This window comes from Ranitomeya variabilis, chromosome 6 (assembly GCF_051348905.1).
Source record: "Ranitomeya variabilis isolate aRanVar5 chromosome 6, aRanVar5.hap1, whole genome shotgun sequence".
NCBI classification, from domain to species: Eukaryota; Metazoa; Chordata; class Amphibia; order Anura; family Dendrobatidae; genus Ranitomeya; species Ranitomeya variabilis.
In genome coordinates this window covers 214,566,921-214,579,005 of record NC_135237.1, presented here as the reverse complement: position 1 = coordinate 214,579,005, position 12,085 = coordinate 214,566,921, and positions in this window count along the sequence as shown.

The following is a 12,085-nucleotide window of genomic DNA, read 5'->3' as shown; positions in this document are numbered from 1 at the left end:
TGTGTTCCTTGGTCTTCAGGATTCTCTTAGTGCTTCAAACAGAACCCTGAGACTATCACAGAGCAGGTGCATTTATACGAAGACTTGATTACACACAGGTGGATTATATTTATCATCATTAGGCATTTAGGACAGCATTGGATCATTCAGAGATCCATAATGAACTTCTGGAGTGAGTTTGCTACACTGGGGACGAATAATATTGCACGCCCCACTTTTCAGTTTTTGAATTTCCACAAAAATGTAAAATAACCAATACATTTCGCTCAACTTCACAATTGTGTTTCACTTGTTGATTCTTCACCAAAAATTTACATTTTGGTATCTTTATGTTTGAAGCATGATATCTGGGAAAAGGTTGAAAAGTTCCAGGGAGCCGAATAATTTGGCAAGGCACTGTATATAGGGCTAACCTCAGAGAGAAAATGTCAGGGATATTCTTGCAGTGGGAAATGTGGATGATCCTTCACTGCTTAAAACATTACCTAAACATAAACAGTTCTGACCCACGGGGACTCCAAGTCAGAAGCATTGACAGAATATATGGCGGTATTAGAGGTGGTAACCTAAAGCAAATTCTAGCACAATCTGAAGACAGGTGGATAGTGGTACTGGGTACCATGTCCCTTATGGAACTAAATGAGACGCTAAGTTTCTCTTCCTTTTTCTGAGCTCTGCTTTTTAAATGGTATTGTATTTTATGTTGTCTTGCTCAGTTTTTAATTTTATGCTTTTTTATTCTAGTAACTTTTCTTTATTCATTTTCATCGTGTGCTGTTCGTAACTTCTGAAGACTGGGGGCTTTTTCTCATATGGGGTGAATTATCAAATATCCACAGCTTTTGAACTTAGGATTTATCTTGCTTCACATCTGGAATCTTTAAAATATTTTCAGTCCATGGAAGGACTCTTCTTAATTTTTGGGACTTTGCAATAAGGGGACTTTATGTGTTTAGTTTTTGTTATATATATATATAAATACATATACAGAGAGAGAGAGAGAGAGAGAGAGATTTTCTTATTTTTTATGTATATCTATTCAGGATAAACATTTAATAGTTCATCATTTAATATAAATGATTTATATAAATTTTTTTATTTATTATGAATACCAGTCATAATATTAATTCCACACAATATGTACTTATTTATCACATGTTGTATTCTTTTGAAGAACTATCAATTTGAGTAGTGTCTGAATATAATATTCTTTAATACGGGATCACTTTATAGCACATATATATTGTGATGCAGCGGTAGCACCGCACTGTCAGGACAGAACATTTTTTACCTTTTGTGCATTACTGCCCTTTTCCAAGATGGCGTCTTTGGTCTCATGTGCACTGTGACTTCCTGCTATAAAACTCCACCCCAGCCTTCAGTCTGTGCTAGAGTATTCTGCCTTGCATCCAGCTCCTGACCTCTGATTACTCCCTGGCTATACACCTGCTCCTGTGAACCTGTGTAGTGATCCTGCTACTCAGCCCCGAATTCCTGCTGCATACACAAGTTTCCAGTAATCCTCCTTCATCTGCTGCTCGTGTTTACTTCCACCTGCATTTGCTGGACATGTAAGCTGCCGCTGCTTTGCATTAACCTGAGACTATTAACCAGGCCTCCCTGGTTGAGCTAAGATATGATTTGAACTGCCTATAAGCATATCTATCTGTGTCTGGACTAAGACAAGGATTTATTCGTGTCAAGTATCCTCAAGAATAACTGTGCTGCTTAGACTTTCTGCTTGATTGCATTTTGCTCTGAAGTTTCCTATAGACTGCTAAGCTGCGTTTATTATTTGCACCAAGTGTTGTGGACTTGAGTTTCTCTCTGCACCTGTTTGAATCACCATGTGATAATATAGACTTTACCACTTATAAAACTGTGTCCTGTAGTTGTCTTGTTCAAAGCAAAGAGTCTCCTGAGTTATCCCCCTATAATTACACATACGCAGTGAAAAGGCAGTGACCCAAGCAAGTTCAAACAAAACGTTCCTTTATTGTGTTACTTCACACAGTCTATTAGAAATACACAGTAAATGACTTCTTCATCCAGACAATGGAAAATACACAGTACACGGCTTCTTCACACATTCCATTAGAAATACACAGTAAAAGGCTTTAGTTTGCAGTCCCTACACAGGCCAGACTTTCCTTTGTCCAGTTTCCCTGGGGAGACCGCATGCTGGTACCAAGTCTCTTTACTCATGCCGTGCACCTCACGCTATCCTCCTGACTGCAGCATGGCAAACACAAGACAGCCCGGGACGCAGGGTGTCAGTCCCCTTGGTTCCTCTTGCCCCTGTGTTACTCCACACAGAAAGAGCTCTGCAGACAACTGCTGTCTGCTTCCAAACCAACACTGACACACCTCCCCCTCTACTACAGGGCTTTTAGGCTACTTTCACACATCAGGTTTTTTCATTCCGGCCCATTATGGCTATTTTTAGAAAAAACTGAACCGTTTTTTTTCCCATTGATTTGAATTGGCGCCGGATTGCGCCGCATGGCCCAGCGTTTCTTCTGTTTTTTTCCGGATCCGGCGAAAATTTCGATTCCGGCATCAGGGAAAAACGTCCACAGTAACGTTTTTTGTCTGTGGCGAAAAAGCTGGAATGGCCGGATCCGGCTCTTCCGGCTTTTCGCTAAACTGCATGTCTATGGACGCCGGAATGCGCCGCATCCTGAAAAAGGCAGATCCAGTGCCCTGATCCGATTTTTTAATCTGAGCATGCTCAGAACCTATTGGCCTGCCCCAGGACCCATATATAAAACAATGCCAGTGAGGCCCACACTCATTTCCAGCCATACTGCCAGCCAGAGATCCAAGACCCTGCCAACACCCTGCCAGCAAGGAGCCTGCCTGCCAGCCAGCGAGTAGAGAGCCTAGCCTGCCAGCAGAGAGCCAACACCTTGCCAGCAAAGAGCCTGACTGCCTGTCACCCAGCCAGAGTGTCGAGCCAGCCAGCCACAGAGCCGAGCCAGCCAGCCACAGAGCTGTGCCAGCCAGAGAGCCAAGCCAGCCAGCCAGAGAGCCAAGCCTGCCAGCCAGCCAGCCATCAGCCATGTCTTCTTCTGGGAGCGCTCCCCCGCATCGGCAGCGCACTGAGGTAAATATATTTTTTGTTTTTAGTGAATTTTTTTTGCCCTATCTCTCTCTATATATCTCTCTATCTATATGTGTGTGTGTATATATATATATATTAATGTATTTATCAATCTTTCATTTTTATAGGAAGCTGCTGCTGCAGCAGAAGAGGTACTTCCAGAAGAAGACCGAAGGGGTGGAGAGAGAACTGGAGTGGGATCGCAATTGGTATGTTTCTTGCATGCATCGCGGAACCACAACCTCACACTACACCCAACACATAAAAGCAAAAGATCCTTACAGAAAGAACACTGCACACAACACATACAAACTGATCATTACAGACATCACACAACACATACAAAATGATAATTATAGATATCACACTGCACACAACACATAAAAAGGCTACCTACAAGCACAAAAATTATTTTATCTTATAGTGTTCGGATTCTGCTGCTCGATCCAGAGGTCCTCCGAGTGGCTCCCAGGGTCGGCGGCGTGAGAGTGCGGACGGCCGTCATCGTGTAAGCACCATTTTTTTTTCTTTATGTTGTTTTGAATCTAATTTTATTTTTTTTTTCCTTTTTTAACAGGCTTCACAGCGTGCTCCTGAGATGGACGGTGAGGAGGTCGGACTAAATATTGACCTCCTCATCAATCTGATCAGAGACAGGGAGCCGCTGTGGAACATGGCTGACCGCCGCCACGCTGATATCATAGTGACCCGTCGACTCTGGGAGCAAGTCTGCCAACAGCTCATAGACTGAGAAGATTAACTGTGGAGACTATAGGGTGGACCCACTGGACTGTGACAACGAACCTCCTACGGGCGAACTGACCAAGTGCACCACCCCCTATACAGGGAGCGTTAGGGGCAGACCTGAGGGAGACTATCGCCATGGCAGCTGGTAAGGAAGGACGGACAAGAAGGCAACTAAAAGGAATCAGTAAGGACTAATGAGGAGACAAACAGGGAAAGCGTGGGAATTCGGACAGGACAGAGAGGAAGAGCAGGAAGGCAAGATGCGGGAGCAGGGACTGGACGGAGGACACGGGCAGACAGGCTGGAGACTGGAACACAGACAAGGCGGAGGATGGAGGCAGGCAGGCAGGCAAGAACACTGGAACACGGACAGGACGGAGGACACCGGAAGGCAGGCACTAGGAGGGAGCAAAAGAGAAGACCAGGATTAGCTAAAGGATACAGCAACGGGAAGTGAGTGGCGAACAAGAAGGCAGGAAGGAACGCAGGAGAGACGTGGAGCCAGATTCACTTGTGGATCACAAATGAGCATCAGGCACGGCCAAGAGGAAGAGGCTGCCTAATAAGGGCAGTGCAGTATTTCCGGGTTGAAGTCCTCCATGGAGATAGAGAGGGCAGGCAAGAGAAACCAGGACCGAGTTCAGAAGTGTGCACGCGCAGCGCTGAACCCAGTGCGCGTGCGCACCCGACGTGATGCAGAAGCCGGGTGCGAGCGCTGAGGAGGAGGTGGTGCCAGGTGAGGAACTGCAGCTGTGGGAGCACGCCAGGATGCCAATAAAAGGTAAGTATGGCAGGGCTCAAGAAGCGGCGGTGGCGGCGACGTGAGAGTACCACCCTCTTTATGCCCCCCTTGTTTTAGGCTGGAAGGAAATCTAGCCAAGATTCGAGGAGCCTGAATGTTCTCCCGAGGCTCCCGGGATCTCTCCTCAGGACCAAAACCCTTCCAATCAACCAGAAACATAGTCCTCCCGCTAAGCTTTTTCATGGCAAGAATGTTCTTAACTTCAAAAACATCATCTGCGGAAACAGGCTGAGGGGAATGAAGAGTCAAAGCATGAAACTGGTTAAGAACAACTGGCTTCAGGAGAGAAACGTGGAAAGAATTGGGGATACGGAGAGAGGCAGGTAGCCTCAGCTTGTAAGAGACATTATTGATGCGGGCCAAAACCTCGAAAGGACCGATGTACCGGGGACCCAACTTATGCGAAGGGATCTTAAAGTGTGGTTATCTTCCAAGTTTGTTCGCCTTATCACCAGGATGATATAAAGGGGAATCAAGGCGCCTTTTATCAGCATGTCTTTTCATCTTGTTCCGTGCTAGTTCGAGAGCGGACTCGGTCTCGTGCCAGACCCTGGAGAACTCTCTAGACAGAAGATCAGCCGCCGGCACACCAGAGACAGGAGGAACCGGTAGAGGTATGCCAGGATGTTGTCCATAGACGATAAAAAAGGTGACTTGGCAGAAGATTCGCTGGTATGATTGTTATACGCAAATTCAGCCCACAGGAGTAAGTCAGACCAATCGTTCTGGTGAGCACTTTAGAAATGACGGAGATAAGACACCAGAATCTGATTCGTACGCTCCACCTGACCGTTGGTCTGCGGATGGTAGGCAGAAGAGAAGTCAAGCGTGATATTCATATACTTGCAGACAGCTCTCCAGAACCGAGAGGTGAACTGGACTCCCCTGTCAGAAACAATATGCTGAGGTAGACCATGAATACGAAAAATATGTTGGATGAAAGTTCTCACCAACTCGGGTGCTGATGATAAACCAGGAAGAGAGATGAAATGAGCCATCTTGGAGAATCGATCTACGACCACGAGGATGACGGTGCAGCCCGAAGATCGAGGCAGGTCAGTAATAAAATCCATTGCAATGTGTTGCTATGGAGTGGACGGAACCGAAAGAGGGTGAGGAAGCCCAGAAGGTAACTGCCTAGGAACCTTATTCTTGGCACAAGATGGACAAGAGGCTAGGAAACTTCGGACATCCTGAAGAAGGGTGTCACGAATGGAAATGGAGGCACAGAAGTTGAAGTTCACATTCATTTTTATTTAGGTTTAATGTGGAACCTCGGGACCACAGTCCGGGGGGCTCCGAAGGGGGCATGACTACGTGAGCCCCAGACACCCGTGGTAAGTCCCCTCGAACAGGGACAGAGTGGGAAGCCTGGGGGACATGGGTGCTACCTCCAGTTAGACCCCAAACTCGTGGCAGCTGTCCCAGCGGGACAATTGGACAAGCTGGGTTAGCGGGAGACGTGGGGCTAACCAGGTGATACCGGGTGTACGGGTAGAAGCTGGTTCCAATGGTACTGGCGTTGTCCGGAGATGATGATGGCAGATTGGCGGGACGAGACGGGATTGCGTAGATAGAACAGTCGTCGTCCAGGATAGCCGGGTAACAGGTATCTGATGATCTGTGGAAACAGACAGTATAAGCGGTGTACAAACGAAAGCACTTCAGAAACAGGAGCACATGCAGACAGGAACCGGAAGTAAGCAACAGTGGATACTTGTTGCTCCGGCGCCCTCCCTATGGTGGGGGAGCTAGAAATAGCAATGAATAACACGCCATTGGCTAGAAGCATATTTTAAAAATGCGCGCTATCTCTTTAAGAGACCGGGAACGAGCGTGCGCGTGCCCTAAGCACTCTGCCCGAGAACCTGCTTGTAGCACGCCAGGATGCAGGAGAGGGAGGAGGGGAAGCTGCATCCTGACAGCATGGAGCCAGCACAGAGCACAGAGTCCTGACGGGGACCCCGCAAAGGTACAGAGACCGGACCAGGTGTAACAAAGGGTAGGCCACCAGTAGTAGCGAGACACAAGATTGAGGGTTTTTTGGAGACTGTTATGACCCGCCAATTTGGAGGCATGTCCCCAATGTAAGACTCGCTTCCTGTTTTCTGGAACAAAAGTCTTACCCGGAGGTAAAGAGGATAGACTAAAGGTACCTTCACACTAAGCGACGCTGCAGCGATATCGACAACAATGCCGATCGCTGCAGTGTCGCTGTTTGGTCGCTGGAGAGCTGTCACACAGACAGCTCTCCAGCGACCAACGATGCCGAAGTCCCCTGGTAACCAGGGTAAACATCGGGTTGCTAAGCGCAGGGCCGCGCTTAGTAACCCGATGTTTACCCTGGTTACCAGTGTAAATGTAAAAAAACAAACACTACATACTTACATTCGCGTCCCCGGCGTCCGCTTCCCTGCACTGTTTAAGCGCCGGCCCTAACAGCAGAGCGGTGATGTCACCGCTGTGCTTTGCTTTCCTGGCCGGCACTGACACACTCAGTGCAGGAAGCTCTGAGCAGCAGCGCGGACGCCGGGGGACGTGACAGACATCAGAGGGTGAGTATGTACTGTTTTTTTTTTACTTTTACAATGGTAACCAGGGTAAATATCGGGTTGCTAAGCGCGGCCCTGCGCTTAGTAACCCGATATTTACCCTGGTTACCATTGTAAAACATCGCTGGCATCGTTGCTTTTGCTGTCAAACACGACGATACACGCCGATCTGACGACCAAATAAAGTTCTGAACTTTCAGCAACGACCAGCGATATCACAGCAGGATCCAGATCGCTGCTGCGTGTCAAACACAACGATATCGCTATCCAGGACGCTGCAACGTCCCGGATCGCTATCGTTATCGTTGTAAAGTCCTTTGTGTGAAGGTACCTTAACTGGTGCAACCGTGATGACCTTGGAAGGATCCATGATGTGCGTAGGTTCTTCCTCAGTATCTACTGACAAAAAAAGATCTGGACAAGGCATCAGCCTTGAAGTTTTTATTACCGGGACGGAAGCGAAGCTCAAAGTCAAAATGGGCAAAGAACAGAGCCCACCTGGCTTGCCGAGGATTAAGTCTGTGTGCAGAGCAAAATGTATGCCAGATTCTTATCGTCCGTGTAGATCACGAAAGGATGTACGGCTGCTTCCAAAAGATACCTCCACTCCTCCAGTGCCAACTTGATGGCCAAAAGCTCCCTGTCGCCAATGGAATAGTTCCTTTCAGAGGAGGAGAAGGTCTTGGAGAAGAAACCACATGGAGCAAGCCGGCTGGCAGAAGTCCTCTGGGAAAGCACTGCTCTGGCTCCGGTGGCTGAAGCATCTACCTCAAGAACAAAGGGTTTGTCAGCTTTAGGACGATGGAGTATGGGAGCTGAGGCAAAGGCTTGCTTGAGAGACAGGAAGGCGTCTTCAGCCTCTGATGACCAAACATGAGGATTTAGCCCCCTTTCGTATTAGAGAAGAGATGGGAGCGGACAAAGAGGAAAAGTGAGGGATGAACTGCCGGTAATTTGTAAATCCAAGAAAACGCTGAATTGCCTTAACACTGTGCGGAGCACGGCAGACACCTTTCCAGGATCCATGCGTAAGCCAGAGTCGGAGATGCTGAAACCCAAGAACGGAAGAGATGACTGTTCGAAGGCGCACTTCTCAAGTTTAGCATACAGACGATTCTCTCTCAGATGCAGGAGTACTTGTCGAATGTCTTTTCTATATGAGTAGGCAGATCTGGAGAAAATACAATAATATTGTCCATCTACACCACTACACTGGTGTACAGTAGAGTCTGAAAAATATCATTCGCCATTTCTTGGAATACTGCAGGAGCATTGCATAAACCGAAGAGCATCACCAAATACTCATAGTGCCTGTCTCTGGTGTTAAAAGCAGTCTTCCACTCATCCCCAGAGCAGATACAGATTAAATTATAAGCTCCCTGGAGGTCCAGTTTAGTAAAGATTTGTGCTCCTCGAAGACGGTCGAAGATTTCCGGAATGAGAGGGAGCAGATACTTGTTTTTAATCGTGATATCGTTGAAACCTCGGTAATCGATGCAGGGGCGAAGAGATCCATCCTTCTTAATGAAAAAACCTGCTCCTGTGGGAGAAGAGGACTTCCGAATAAAGCCTCTGGCCAGATGCTCCTGGATGTACTCGGACATGGCTTGGGTCTCGGAAGGAGACAAAGGATAAATACGATCCCTAGGTGGAGTCGAATCAGGAATGAGATCGATCGGACAATCATGCGGACGATGCGGAGGTAGAGTCTCTGCTTCTTTCTTGTTGAAGACGTCCGCAAAGGAGCAGTAAGCCGGAGGCAAGTCCGCGGGTACCGGGGCAGGCGAGAAGACCTAACAGGCTGAACAGGAAGTAGGCACCTGGTCTGACAAGACTGACCGCAACATAGAATGTCTCCAGTTCTCCAGTCCAGGATGGGTTCATGAGTTCTCAACCACGGAAGTCCCAGAAGGAACGTATGGGACAATGAGGGCAGCACGTAGAAGGCTATCTTCTCTCAGTGTAATTCTCCATTTTGAAGTTCCACTTCCTCTGTGACCAGATCGATGGCCTCCCGCAAAGGCTGACCATCGACTGAAGCTATCTGCCTAGGAATCTCCAGGGATCTGACCGGAATCTCAAATTTTCTGGCTGCATCAAGTGAAACAAAGTTCCCAGCCGCTCCCGAATCAATATAGGCCTCCTCAGAGAAGCGACTAGAACCCAAATGAAATAAAACAGAGAGGATAAGAGGAGGAGAGGAATCACTGCTACCTAGGGAGACCTGCCCTAGGCGAAGGCGTTTCCCAGCCTTTGAGGACAGGAATGCAGTAGATGGGTGGCGCTGCCGCAGTAAAAACAAAGACCCTTTGCGAGTCTCTCTTTGCGGTGCTGTTCTGTCGGTTTGAGACAGTCTACTTGCATAGGCTCAGGAGTAGAAATGGAAGAAGCAGAAGCTGGTTGAGAGTAGGAGAGACTACGTGTAGCTGAAGTCAAACGGAGAGGTCTCCTCTCCCTGGCAGATTCACGGGAGCACTCCTGGAAGCGTAGATCAATGGGAGTCGCCAATGAGATTAGATCATCTAAAGACGTAGGTGTCTCGACCTGCCAATTCGTCCTCAATCCTGGATGACAGACCTCACCAAAAAGCTCCCACCAGAGCCTCATTGTTCCACCCTAGCTCAGAGGACAAAGTACGGAAACGTATGGCATACTGGCCAACAGAAAGAGAGCGCTGGTGGAGGTTAAAGAGGGACTCTGTGGTAGAGGCCAGGCGACCGGGTTCGTCTAACACTTTTCAGAAGGTGTCTAGGAAGGTAGCAAGTTGGGAAACCACAGGATCGTCCCAGAGAGGGTTCACCCAAGCCAAAGCCTCTCCCTCCAAATGGGACACCACAAAGGCCACCTTAGCTTGGTCGGTGGGGTATTGTTGCGGTGATAATTCGAAATGCAACTGGCACTGGTTAAGAAACCTGCAACATAATTTAGGATCTCCACTATACCGTGGAGGCCTGGCAAGATGGGGCGATGAATGCGGAGCAGAAGCCTGCACAGGAGCAGAAGCGGCAGTCTGGAGGGAGAGAAGCCGGTTATCCACCGAGGCCATATAATTAAGAACATGGGACTGAGTGTCGCGTTGCTGGGCGAGCTCCTGCTGAAGACCGGCCAGCTGAGAGGCATTTCCCGGGTCAGAGGGCTGTAAGGCCGAAAGACAAAACTCCATAGTCTTTAAAAAGGACATGATCCTGGTCTGATTTTCCCGTAGAAATACTAATTCCTTTTGGGCAGAGGCAGAAACACCAGCGGGGTCCATGGCCTGATGCTACTGTGAGGATTAACTGTAGAGACTATAGGGTGGACTCACTGGACCGTGACAACGAACCTCCTACAGGCGAGCTGACCAAGTGCACCACCCCCTATACAGGGAGCGTTAGGGGCAGACCCGAGGGAGACTATCGCCACGGCAGCTGGTAAGGAAGGACGGACAAGAAGGCAACTAAAAGGAATCAGTAAGGACTAACGAGGAGACAGAAACAGGGAAAGTGTGGGAATACGGACAGGATGGAGAGGACGAACAGGAAGGCAAAACGCAGGAGCAGGGACTGGACGGAGGACACTGGCAGACAGGCTGGAGACTGGAACACTGACAAGGCGGAGGACGGAGGCAGGCAGGCAAGAACACTGGAACACGGACAGGACGGAGGACACCGGAAGGCAGGCACTAGGAGGGAACAAAGGAGAAGACCAGGATTAGCTGAAGGATACAGCAACAGGAAGTGAGCGATGAACAAGAAGGCAGGAAGGAAAGCAGGAGAGACGCGGAGCCAGATTCACTTGTGGATCACAAATGAGCATCAGGCACGGCCAAGAGGAAGAGGCTGCCTAATAAGGGCAGTGCAGTGCAGTATTTCCGGGTTGGAGTCCTCTAGGGAGATGGAGAAGGCAGGCAAGAGAAACCAGGACCGTGTTCAGAAGTGTGCGCATGCAGCGTTGAACCCAGCATGCATGCGCACCCGACGTGATGCAGAAGCCGGTGCAAGCGCTGAGGAGGAGGCCGTGCCAGGCGGGGAACAGCAGCTGCGGGAGCGCGCCGGGACGCCGATGAAAGGTAAGTATGGCAGGGCTCAGGAAGCGGTGGTGGCGGCGACGTGACATAGACAACTGGGAGGACCTCGATGTTCGGGCCCAGAATCAAGCACGTAAGTGTACACAGTTCAGTTATGCTGATGGATTTAAAGTGTTGTATCCTAACTAATTTGTGTTTTCCCTTTTTTTTCAGGTGAGAGGATTGTCAAGCGGTGGCGGTTGATCAGGCATCGCTTCAAGAAAGAGTTCAACAAAGATGCGGTCCCCGAGTGGATCTGGAGGATGCAGGAGCAGATATAAATATGCCCAAGCCCTGTCGTTCCTCAGGTCAACGATGGTGAGCCGAAGGTAAATATTACCCACCACATTTAATAACCAATGTTTTACTTGTCTAACCCTCTTTTGCTGTTTCAGCCAGGGCCATGCAATATCAGTATATTATTTTTTTTTTCTCTTTGTTCCACAGCACCATTGGCAGCCTGCTGCAGAGTTGAACTCTTGTGGGGTGATTCCTCAGGGGTCCGCCACAGAGGGACACTTCGACAGTCCCGGCCCCTCTGCGCCATCCCACACATCTGATCCCTCGGTACCATCCACCAACGCTGGAGCATCCTGGCCGGCTCCATTGCATGAATCTGCTGGTGAGGATATATCTTTTCCTGTACCCCACCTGTTATGATCCGGTGACCTTGGAGCCGCATGAAACTTTCTCTGGAGTAGGTGGAAACTATACTGACCGCAGATCCTGAACTAACACCGCAACTAGAAGTAGCCGTGGGGTGTGCCTAACAAACCCTAGACACCTCGACACAGCCGGAGGACTAAATACCCCTATAGATGGAAATAGGAATACTA